General features: G+C 39.7%; 1 long non-coding RNA gene across 1 annotated transcript in view; it reads right to left on the bottom strand.

Moving 5' to 3' along the window:
• The window catches only part of LOC102010085, a 79546-nt gene that overhangs the window by 4432 nt on the left and 62569 nt on the right, over positions 1-12545 (bottom strand). The window lies entirely within an intron of this gene.

The following is a 12545-nucleotide window of genomic DNA, read 5'->3' as shown; positions in this document are numbered from 1 at the left end:
TGATAGGACAGCTTAAATTTGATGCCAAGCCAACTTCGTTTCTGACCTGACAACCACCTCAGAGGCCTCATTTGCATGAGAGAGGAGCAATCTAGGAATTCCATATACAAAAGAGCCCAACCATTATCCTTGTGACTACTCTGAGTCTGTTCACAATCCTGCTCCCACTCTGCAGAGCATATCTTTCCCACTTTCAATAAATGTAATTCATTGCTACTTGTTCTGAGTGTCTACTCTAGTTTTTTGTTCAAGACATCAAGAACCTGGAAAGAATCTCTTTGGAACCCAAAGGCAGTAATAGTACATGTCATGGAAATAAATGTTAACTATTGTTTCTGTGTGCTTATTGCTATGAATATTCCCTGTCCCAGGCCTAAGACATAGCAGGCCACCTCTCAAAATTGTTGAAGACCTTTGTGTTACCTACTGTTGATATCAACCTCAAGAGGTAGTTTCTTCTCCAAGACAGAGTGGTCTAGCTCATTGATCAAGCCTTACATTCCAGATAGAAAAATTGGCGCAAGTCTTTCCCAAAAGGTTCTACTTTCCATCAGGTAATGGAGCCCTACAGAGTCCACTTTCCAGGTACTCTAGGGTCCAGTACTGCTGAATCTTTAGGCAAACATCATGTAGATATCCAACACCCTGTCCACTCTTAGGCCCCACCTTTTTGCATTTGACTCTGACAAGGTGACTTTTGTTACATATGCAGGTGAATGTTACAACAGAATAAATTAGTGACCCATCATCAAACAAATTCCACACACACTGGAAAGCTTCTCCATGCCTCACGCAAAGGGCACACTCTGACTTTCGCTCTCTTTTGTTTGTATTTTGTTTCTCTCCTTTATCCTTTAGCTCTTTCTGTGGTCTTGCATATTCTCCTGTTGTTAGAGCTTGTTCTTGCTATGGATTTGGTGTTGCCAGTGACTGCCCTTGGGCTTCCTCTTTCCTTCTCCTCTTTGACTCCATGATTTTTGGCTCACTGTCTCAAGTTCCAATTCCCCGCCCTCCCACGATGCCTTTCCACCAGCTCTCTCTATAATGGAGCTGCTTGTTCTTCTCTGGCCGTCTTCACTTCCGAGCATGGCTTCCTCCCTATGCCTTTCCTCCCACGGGCCCTGGGGGCTGCTGTTTTCTCCAGGCCAGCCCAGCCTGTCGCCTTTCCACAGCAAGGGGTGTCTTCCTCCTGCTGCTTTCTTCCTGTGCTTTTTGTTTAGCTCTAGCTGCTTTCTCAGTTCTCCACTTCCCTTTCTTCTCTTATCTTCATCTAACATCAATCACTCTTGATTCATGTGAGTTGTAGATTTGGATTTTGGAAAAACAGAATTGTTTTAAATAGGTTGTACATGAAGCTGGGCCTGGTGGACCATGCCTGTAATCCCAGCACTCTGGGGCTGAGGCAGGAGATCACAAGTTCAAGCCTGGTCTGGGCAACTCAGTGATTTGGGAAGAGCCTATCTCAAAGTAAAAAAAAAATTTAAAAAGAGTTTGGTTTGTAACTCAGTGTGAAGGCCTTGAACTCAATTTCTAGTACCCCTGCCCCCCCAAGAAAGATTGTACTTGAACACTCTGGCTTCTAAAACAGCACATGACTGTAGGGGAATATGGTTATTTTACCACTGGTTCTTTAAAGACCACATTGCAGGTGAGTGATGAATCTGTAGTAGAATATTAACTTTCCACCTTGTAAGTTATGCACAAGAACTATGTATCCATCACTAGATGATCTAACTTCCTGTTATGTCCTAAAGAACCCCATTTCTTCCCCACCCCAATATGTCAAAAGTTCCTTTGAAATACAAACATGTACTACATACTGATTCCTTTGATCACTAACCTTAGTTAATCTTCCACATATGTTAGTTAATTTACTTGGAAGACTGTTTCTAGCCACACCAAGGGCACTGGACCCTGTCAAACACAATGTTACTGTCTTCAAACAACTCCTGACTATCTGAAGAACTGAGATGGATGGGGAGTGAAATCACCATGACCTAATGAAAGCATTTCTGGGGTGACATTTTCATACCCTCTTCTCACATTAAAATCAAATACAAAGGTCCCTGTTTGGGTTCACTGCATGTCACATTCTGCCCTCTAACTTGCAACTCCACACAGTTCCTCCTGGTTGCCTGCCAGGTGTGTGCTGTGGATATGCCCACCCGTACCAGTGTCATTAACACTTGATGCACTTGCTTCTAGTTCTGGAGTTGTAAATATTATGCCCAAACATTAATTTGACCTATAGTTGAGGTACTATGACCCTGGAAGCTCCCATTTTCTCTATCTTACCCTAACTACTACCCCCACCTCCAAATTACTGACCTGCAACTGTTCTCAGGAGGGTTACCAAGGACTTCAAATCCAGTGGTCCTCATTTGGTACCATTTCCTTTGCCCTCTCGGCTCCAACACTGTTCATTCCTTCCTTTAACAAACTTATTGAGTATTCTTTTATACTGTGCACTGATGCAGGCATATAGGATAGGTTAATAAAGCAAAGATCTATGCCTTCATGAAAGCTATATTTTGCTGGAGTATGGAGGTAGACATCAAGCCACACACGTAATGAATTGTGTAAATTGTTAATAAGCAATTATTAATTAGCTGTATTCAAATTAATAAATTACTTAATATTAAGGTAGGTGCTATAAGAAAGGTGCTAGTGCAAGAAAAAGAAAAAGAAGAAAAGCAGAACAGAGTAAGGGAGTCAGGTGCAAGACTTTGACAGTTTTGGTGTAGAAAGGGTGGTTAGGTAGATTTCATCAAGAAGGTAGCAATTAAACAATGACTTAAAGGAGGTGAGAGAGTAAGCCACATGGACATCTGAGGGAGGAAGCCAGTGCTAAGGCCTAAGGTAAGGCATGTTTGCACGTTCAGGGAGCAGTAAGGAGACTGGCACACTAGAGGGAGCGGAGGGGAGGGTAAGAGGACTGATTCCCAGAGCTGATGTGTTTGGGTCATCGAAGGCCTTGTAAGACCACTCTCTCCCTGGTCTCCTTAAGAATTCTCAAGGCCGAAACTCTAGTTTCTTCCTGGTTTCCTCCTCCAGAGTGCTTATTCTCGGCAAATCCCTTCATAGTTGCGTTTTCCAGATGCCCTTTGCTCATCATTCTCTGCTCCATCACCATCTCTTTTTCATCACAAGGACTTCCTTGACTCCACTATACAATTCCCAAAACTAAGTTACCATTGCCTCCAAGGTACTGTTTCTAAGTCGGTGTCTTCAGGAGATGAAACTTTGTCCATTGTTATGATCCCGAGACTAATGTTCAGGGTTCTAAAAAAACAACCTAAATTTCTAAATGTTCTTGAATCTGTTTCTAAAAATGGTTGGGAATCATATATCCAAGAGAACTACAATTTTAACTAAAGTTTAGCAAGGTACTTTTAGACATTTAGAATATTGTTATATTTGCCTGCCTAAATTCTGTATTATCAGTAATATTTTCATGAGTCCAACAAACCAGAAATTAATCTTAGTTTATACTAGAATCATTTAAAAGTCTATAATAAAGGATAATTTCAAGTTGTATAGTACTAGACAAAATTATTACTGTGGTTTTGTAAACACTGACAGAGTTACAGCTGGGATGCAAGCTCTTATTTTGATGCCAGGAAATTCTGATCCTGCCTTTGGCTAGATTTTCCCTTGCATTTGCTGGGCATTTAGATGACTGCATTTGCAGCTCCTGTTGGGTGCTATAGCAGTTTATCACAGATTCACTCAGAAAAGAATTCAAAGAATGTGTGAGATCTTTGGAAGTAACTTATTAGAAGTAACCATTCTCCAACCAGGGGTATGACTGCATCATGTACAAATCCATGTAACTCATAACCAGTTTTTGTTGCCTATTTTTAAATAAAAACCCATTCTTTACACCTCTCCCTCCTTAAGCCATATGGCACTTCTATCTTTTTCCAAAAATGGATTGTTATTCCCAGCCTTAATTTATTTATTTATTTAACTAGTTAGTTTAATTTATTTATTCAGTTTAGATTGATTTCTGGTTTGTTAGACTCATGAAAATATTATTGATAATACAGAATTTAGGTTGGCAAATGTAACAACAAGATCCCTTTCCTGCTCAGTGTATGCACAAGCCCCGACTTGGCCCAGGTTCTGAAACAGCGCTGGAGCAAGATGTTATCGGCAACAGGTTTCTCATCCAAAGGCTGATGAGGGCAGACAGGATGAGAATGCTTCCCAGCCCTATCAGAAAAGTGGACAGGCTTCCTTCTAGAAACTGGTCACCTGGGGGACACCTGAGAGGGGACCACAGAGTCTCAGCATTGGGGTTACAGGGCTGGGGGATGACAGCAGTGTTGTTGCATTAATGAAAAAAACAAAGGGGTGGGAGAGAAGGGGAGAAAGGTGCTTAAACCTAGAAAAATAAGGCTACAGGGAGTTTTCCCCCTGAGTGGAGCTCCTAGCCACAACACGAAAGACCTCTGGTTCTCACAAAACCCTTTCACATCTCACTGGCCTGCTTAACCTGATCTGTGAGATCAGGAACTGATGGTATTATTAACATGGCTAGAGTGTCTTTAATTACTTAGGCTCACTGAAGAGGGCCAGCACAAGTATGTGGAGCATTCATAAAAAGCTGGAATCCATAGGTTGTAATTCCTTGATAAAATTTCATTAGGTACTCTAATGCTGAATTCTGGTGCCACCAACTGGCTGAGTCTGCTTTGCACTAACTCCAAGTGCCCCTCCCACCTCTATGTCTCAAGTCTTAGAGGCAGTCGTAGATATGTTTTGGAATTCCCAGCTCAAGGAATTCCCTCAAAGCCTCACAGTCCACACTCTGAAACTCATGCACATGGGTTCCACTCAGCTTTTACCTAGTAAATTTCACAATTTGAAATCCTCTGTCTGTGCTGTCTCATTTAAGATTAATAATTGACTTCTGAAGGGGTTTACTGTACATGATCCTTGTAGGAAAATAACAGAATTTTCCCTAGGTCCCATTCTCTGCTTTGATGAATAGAACAGACAAAAGCCACCAATAGGAGATATGGAGAGACAGTATGTTCCCTAAGTACAATAGGTTCTGGCAATGGACTGCAGAGTGAGAAAACATCTCCAGTAGAGAAGAAACTTATACATCACTGTAATTTGGGTCTGACATGCTCTTTTAAGATCTATATATTAAAGATTTCATGCTTAGTTTAGCATACTCTATATGGAGGTAGTGGTGAGGTAGGATAGAAGAAATCAGATAGGTAGAAAAGAGAAAAGAAAAATCATAATTTAAAAAATTGTATTTTTAAGAAAAGTGTAACTTCTGGGACTCAAAATTACCCAAGCCTATTCATATCAGCATAACCTAGGGTAATCCCTAAGTTAACATATGTTCAATTCCTTCCAGACTCATTATGTCCAAAATTCCTTAAGGATATTGTAAACTCATACACCTGATCATAAGATAGAGGAATGGGTTAAGAGAATTCAAAGTTAAATTACCCATCTTAAAAAGAATGGACTCATACCTTTTACTTGTAAAATGAGCCATTATCCCACTGGGTTTGGCCATCTTTTCCATAGGTTTGTACCTCTTCAAGAGGAACAAATGTTTCCAGTTGCAGAAGATAATACACCTCTCTCTTGAGGGCCGTTACTCTATTTCTTTGAATGTGTACTTTTAATATTCTGAATAATAGATCTCTTCATGTGTCTTACTGATGTGTCATGAAAATTCTTTTTCTAGGATAAGAGTCAGCAAATCTGCAACCTTCCCCATGGGTGCAGTGTGTTAACTTTCCCCATCTCTGTTTTGGAGACCTCCTTAAACCCTATCCAGGGATAGGGGGAAATTTTAGGAGGTGGGTCCTGGGAAGAAGTATTAGAGCACTGCCTTTGAAGAGTGCAGTGGACCTCTAGCCTCCCCTCTCTCTCTTATCCTATCCATGAAAAGAACAGGTTTGTTCTGCTGTGTATTTCCAGTTATGATGCTCCCTCACCACAGACCCAAAACCAGTGAGTCCACCTGATCATGGACTAAAAACTCCAACAATGAGCCAGAACAAACATTTTATCTCTATAAGTTGGTTTGCTACTGGTACTTGTTGCAATAATGGGAAGCTAACTAATACATACAACAAAAACTCATCTAGGCCCAAGGGGTTCACATTTGATAGGAGTCAAAGCCTTGAAAAAGCATAGTTTACTCACCCTTCATTGGCTTGACATGTAGTGACCGACTGCAATTAGGAAAACCACACTGACCAATCTGATCATCCAACACTAATTAAGGAATTAAGTAAAAAATTAATTGAAATGAGCAACATGCATATGTTTCGTTGTAGGTTTATAAAGAAGTTACTTCATTAATTTGGAAACTTTAAAAAAAATGGTATATGTAGGCATATCTTGGAATGATATATTTGGCTTTTCATTTTGCTATCTCTGTCACCAGACATCCTGGGTTAACTTGCATTATACTTCATTGACTAGTTAAACCTTTAATTATGCCCATCTTGTGAAAGAGAGTGGTAGGAAGAGTACAAAGGGAGAAATTTCTGGAAGTTGCATAAAACTTTGACATAACTTCCTGAGCCATCATCTCATTTGTTACTGACCTGGACTAGAAGGTCAAGTACACAAATGTGCTTAGGAAGCCAGCTGTGCCAGGTGCCCCCAGGACTTCAGAGGTGGAAGTGTGGGTTCACCCATTCCCACAGTGCTAAGTCTGTGTTCACTGCCCAGAGAGTTGCACTATAACGCTCCTTTCACACACAAAGGAAAACAAAATTTAAACCCTTCCATGTACAGTATTATCCCAGGAAAGCATAGGAAATCAAGTCTGAGTCACTCATTTAAATCCAAAGTACTATTTTTAGCTGACAGTGTTAGCTGTTATTTGACAAATGTGCTGATGTCTGGGTCTCCGGGACAGAATTCCAGTCATTCGCTGATCATTAATGGAGTGGGCAAGACACATGACTTATTAATGAGGTTTAGTCTGAGGCTAGGAATTGGTGGCATAATGATCTTTCCCCTTCTCTGCAAAATGATCAAAGTGCAGTAGCTAAGAGGCTGTGACCAAACATGTCTCCCACCCACATCTTTCTCATCTCCACCCTTCCAGAAATAGGGAGGGTTTTATCAAAAACCTCTTGTTCGATGCCATTCTATGAATATAATTTCAAAAAGGTAGCAGTTTGAAAACTAAGCCACTCTTTAAAGAAGCTTTTGTTAAAAAGTTAAAGCTAGACTTCCCCTAGTGATGTGTTTATATTCATGGATCACACAGGCTTTCTATGGCCCAAGCTTTGTACATATTCCCAGAAACTTGACAAAAATCACACAAGGGAGGCCTTTGGAAAGGTCTGCATCTGTTTTTAAAATTGCATTTGTCCCCAGGCTTTCAGCAAGTCCTAGAATGTGGGGACTAAGGAATGACCATGAAAAGGTCAGGCACAGGACCAGCTAGGTAGGGTGCTAGACAAGTGGTAGGTTTTTAAGCTGCTCTCCCTGAGGTTGGATTTAATATTCTGGACTGGCTGCCCTTTATGCATTAACTGTGCCTTGTTTAGTTGGAGGATTAAACTGTCCTCTCAGTGGTTCTGATGTTCCTAGATCCCAGCAAGACATACCTGTTGATTGTCCAAGAGTGTTTCTCACTCTGGACTGATCAGTCAGGAAAGTGACCACAGTCTGGGAACAAGAGAAATTCAATTGCAAGTCCAAAGCAATTTATAAATTTATGAATTGTCACAACCAGTGGAAAATGTGGAGGGCAGCTCTGTACTGCTTAGTAAGTTCAAAATATGGACAAAAACAATTATATCTGTTTTTTGTCCAAATGTGTCAGATGATTGATTGTTTGGATTTTCCATTTTCTTGCATTATGTAAATGTGTTTCAACCAGAGACGAATGTTTATTTTCTCTGTGCTTCATTATTATCAAACAAGTTACCAAGAAAGCAATTGGGCAATGTGTATAAAAGCCATAAAAACATGCCTATCTTTGTGCAAGTGGTTCTATTTCTTGAGATTTTTGAAATTTATCTTCAGGAAATAAAAATTGTAAGCAAAAATTTAGAATAAGAATCACCTTAGCAGACCAAATGTCCAACAAGAGAAGATTTAGGATAAGTAATGGTGAGCCCATATCACAGAATATTATGCAGCCATTTAAAGCTATATTTTTTGAAGCATAGTTAACTGCATGGGGAATATTCCATATAATCAAAAGGGTTTTCCCAATTTTTATTGGAGAAAGAAGAGTCATGGGATGGACAAGATTGGAAGGTGGAAGAGAAGAATGTGAATAAATAGGTTTTTTGATACAGGGATCATAAGACAGTGGCCAAGACCTGGGCTATCACCTGGATTATCAGGATTAGCACACACTTTTCTAAGGACTTCCCTTCTTGCTCATTTGCTCATTTGGTTGGTGTTGGTATATTCTATAAAGTTCTATAGAATTTTAGAATAGTGAAGAGCAAGGTTGCGTAGAATTCTGAGCAAATGGAGATCACAGATCCTCCACTCAAACCAGGAATACCTCTCTACTTACCAACTGCCTTCTAGGGCATTCGTAACATGCTTGGTCAAACTCTAATTAAGAAACTCAATGAAGAGTCTTTCATCTCTGATCTTTCTTACAGCTGTAGTATATCCTCTTATTCCCTTCTCAGGCATAATTCTTGAAGAAACAGAATCGAAGTCAATTTTTCTATAAATTGTTCTATAATTTGTTCTATAATTGTTTCTATAATTTGTTCATTTCTTAGCCCATTGAAATCAGGCTTTGAATTTTACTATATCATTGGAACTTCACTGGAAAAGATCACCAAGTGACTTCTTGAAATCTCCAATCCTAGAGGCTCCTTCAGGTTTTCATTTGCTTAGATTTGCTATGATATATAACAACATTTAACAATCCTTTGTTGAAATTCTTGAAACCTTTTTAAAGACAACATTCTCCTCTGATTTCTCTTCTTTCACTCTTACTGTTCCTTTTTTCACTCCCTATTAGGCCTAGCCATTTCCTTGGACCTCCTGAAAGATGTTTCCTCATCTTTGAAGATTCATCTCAAAGTTCAACACCACAGTGACATCTCTATTTACCCATTCATGTTATCTACTGGCCTACTCAGAGGTGCGTTTATATGAAAAATTTTAAAACATATTGTCTTATTATTTTGTTATGAAATTGGTTTTATCTTTTCATAAAGTTTAAGCATTAGCGCCCCTCATTTTCAAAGGCTCCTTCCTTCCAGTGTCCTGGGTCTTGTATGTCCATGAGGCTATAGCTCTTGGTAGAATTTGCAGATGTAATCTATTTTAATTGGATGGATTAAGTCTAATGTGGTCTCTTGGTCCACAAACTTAATTTATTCCACACTTATGGAAAAGGTGGCCCAGTTCATGTTCGTCACTCAATGCAGAGATTGCAAACAAAAACATTTTGCCAAACTTTTCTGTTTGGGAATGAAATTGTTTGCAAACAAAAATGTTCATAAATCTATGAATCGAGGCACCACTGTACTTCTCTATCTCTTCTGATCAGCTCCATTCCCCTTCAGATTCATCTCTTTCTGTTAGATAATCTAACACAGGGGGATACTGGGGGCACTCTGAGGATCCCAGGGTCTCTTGGGAGACAGAGTTTAGTTAGAGGAACATTGTGGGCAGTATATTTATACTGTTCATTATTACTTCAGTGTGTTAAGTTACACTAGTTGTCAGGTGGCGAATGACTTCCAGGAATACTCCTATTGCCTATGAGGTTGATTCACCCTCCCCTGTGACACTCAGGGCAAGTGAGTCCAGAGGCTCCCTCACAGAAAGAGAAGACATTTGCAACTGGCACTGGGATTATAAACATAGTTAGATAAAACAAGTTTTGGAATGTACTGAACTCTTTCCAATCTTTAAATATAAAAGATTTCTATTTATGAGTGAGATGATGGCCTTCAGTTACATCTAGGCAAAATCATCAGTAAAAATAAAATTAAACTATGCTAAAGAAAAAACAGAATTACACCATATAGAAATTGATACTTAGAAATCACTGTTAGCTGGGCATGTTGGCACATGCCTGTAATCCCAGAACTCTGGGAGGATGAGATAAGGGGATAACAAATTTAAACCCAGCCTGGGCAGCTTAGTGATTTAGCAAGACCCTAACTCAAAATTTTGAAAAAGGTTTTCAAAAGGGGAGGGTAGTCTGTGGATGTAGTTCAGTGTAAGCCCTAAATTCAACCCAATACCAGAAAGAAAGAGAAGAAAGAAAGAAAGAAAGAAAGAAAGAAAGAAAGAAAGAAAGAAAGAAAGAAGAAAAGAAGGGGAAAAGACATTGCTATATGAAAGGTGATAAAAGAATATAAAAGCTAGTTATGGTGGTGGATGCTCATAATCCCAGCACTCAGGAGTCTGAGACAGGACTGCCACAAGTTCAAGGCCAGCCTAAACTACATAGTGAGGTACTGTCTCAAAAGGCAAAACATTTAAATAAATAAAATAAATAAATAAGAATATGCAATCAATATATATGAAGAACATGTAATAGAAGCTTGTTAGGCAATTAGTTTACATAAATATGTTGTTCCACCACTTTTAAATTTTGTGATGGACCTGTTATCTCTCAGATTTTTAAAATTTGAAGTTTGTTATAATTTCCTCACTACAAATAAAATTCTCTTATATTTAAATTTATATGGTGGTTTTGTAATATTTTTTATAAAAGAGTCACATAAATCATATTAACACTAGGTTTGACAAATCCAGAGCTCCCTGGTCTTCACTTTCCTGCTAGCACAGAAAGTAGCCTCAATTCTTCATCAGTGACCACACAGCACTTGGTTCAGTGTGTACTCAATAAATGTGTGTTGAAAAATATAACATCTCTAAAACCTTAGGGTGGACTTCATCCTTGAGGGTAAGAACTACAGGCATTATTACAGCACCTTACAAAGCCAAACCAAATTCAGAGGGATTACATTCAGTTTACACTCTTCTGTTCATTTAGTGCTTCCACATGTGGTATTTAACTTCACTTTTACAGTATCCCCAGCTCTGAACAACTGAAAGGCAGAATAAAGGAGAAAGATTCAGGGATGGTTCAGTGTAGAATACAGCGAAATAAAGAAGGATTTAAAGGACATGAAAATTATTTGTCTAGGACCCCATGAAACAGGGGGTTCCCCATTGTCCTTTTCCACAGAGACTACTCAGTAGTTAGGATCTTACCCAAGGCTTTAAATCTCATTATTATTATTATTAATTATTATTATTTTGCTACTGGGAATAGAACTCAGGGCTTTGTGCTTACCAGGCAGGTGCTGTACCCCTGATTTATACCACCAGCCCTAAATCTCATTTTTAAATATCATTATCTCTTTTGTTATTTTACTGTACTCTGGAGGCCTACTTTTAGGTGATGAATGCTATCTAGAAGAATAGGAATTTAGCTCCTTGATGAATCTGCATAGAATACAGCCAAGTCCTTCCCCATCCCTCTAGTTTCAAGCTTCTTCTTGTTCCTGTTCTAGAGATACTCATTTCAGTGGGACTCTAGATAGACTCTTCTTAGTTGAGTGTAATACTAGCCCCTCTCCAAATCATTGTTACCTAAAGTGCAAACACAATTTAGGGATCTCACCTCATCTTTGACTTCCACCTCATTCAGGTTCTTTATTTGTTTGATGACTAATCTTTTTGCTGCTAGATTTTCATAACCATGGAGATGGAATCCTTTTCTATTATCCTCTGGACATATTCCTCTGGCATCTAAGTAAGACACTTTGAGGTAGATACACTCTGTGTAGATATTACAAGCAGATTTCTTAGAAACAATTCACATTTCTCTGGCGTATAAGTTCTGTGGTTCAATCTGCTCATCCCTCACCTTCTGTACTATCAGTCAACTTCCAAATGAACACAAAACTGGCATGAGAGAGAGAAGGAGAGAGAGAGAGAGAATGAATGTGCCAACCCAAGGTCAAGAGGAAGACCTTGGCAACCTAATTTAGGAAGTCAATGAAAATAATTTTAAGATAGAATAAGTAAAAGGTCAGGGGAAAACTATCCACATACAAGGCATAATTCTCCTTCAATGTTCTAGATAAAATAAAAATTTGGAAAACAAAGTTGTGAGTGATTTTTCAGAGAAAATTAAATAAATAGAGCTAAAGCCTTCAGGCTTAAGATAGATACATGGAGCCCCCCTGGCCTTGTGCCCAGACAGCGAGTTCTCCGGGAGCGGCAGGGCTCCTGGGTCTGAGTTTGTGCTGGACGCTAACCACCACGATTCCCAGCTGAAACACGTGCACAGAGCCAGGTACTTCCCATCTGCCCTGAGGGCAGAACGGGTGAACAAGGACCCTGCAGACATTACAGACTGAGTCGCTGTGGCGGCAGAGAGGAGATCTGGACTGAGTGGCCCAGGGACTTCTCCAGCTGGGGGCTGGGCAAGCAGGCTCTCTGAGCCAGGCAAGCAGACTCTCTGAGCCCCACGCACCCTGCGCCAAGAGAGCAAGTACTCCAGGAGCTGCAGGGCCAGTGGAATCGAGTCTGTGCTTTGCCTT

Source organism: Chinchilla lanigera, unplaced genomic scaffold (genome assembly GCF_000276665.1).
Source record: "Chinchilla lanigera isolate Chin_1 unplaced genomic scaffold, ChiLan1.0 scaffold00117, whole genome shotgun sequence".
Classification (NCBI taxonomy): domain Eukaryota; kingdom Metazoa; phylum Chordata; class Mammalia; order Rodentia; family Chinchillidae; genus Chinchilla; species Chinchilla lanigera.
The sequence above is the reverse complement of the archived record's forward strand: the minus strand, read 5'-3'. Positions and strand labels throughout refer to the sequence as shown.